The sequence below is a fragment of the Gavialis gangeticus genome, unplaced genomic scaffold (genome assembly GCF_001723915.1).
Source record: "Gavialis gangeticus isolate Ggan-Ray unplaced genomic scaffold, GavGan_comp1, whole genome shotgun sequence".
Classification (NCBI taxonomy): Eukaryota; Metazoa; Chordata; order Crocodylia; family Gavialidae; genus Gavialis; species Gavialis gangeticus.
In genome coordinates, this window is record NW_017729002.1 from 20400672 (window position 1) to 20401025 (window position 354).

The following is a 354-nucleotide window of genomic DNA, read 5'->3' on the forward strand; positions in this document are numbered from 1 at the left end:
AAATAGCCACAATGACAGTAACATATTCAGATCAACTGGTAAGGGAATAACCCTTGCCACAGTGTTTGGTATGGACTGAAAGGAGCTATGCTTGTCAGGAAAGCAAGACAGAAGCTGGTGTCTCTAGCTTTGATTCCCACAGCCAAGGACCTAGACAAGGTTCAGTGGCATGGACAGGAAGAAAAGCCTGGGTATCATTTAAGAGAGGAGAATTTGGATGCAACGCAACTGCAAAGTGCAGGGTGAGAAAGCAGAGGACCACATACATTTTCCCCCGCCACCTCCCCAGAGATGACAAGCTTGAGTTCACTGAGGCTGGTGGCAGCATAAGCACTGGAAAACAGGCTGGCAAAG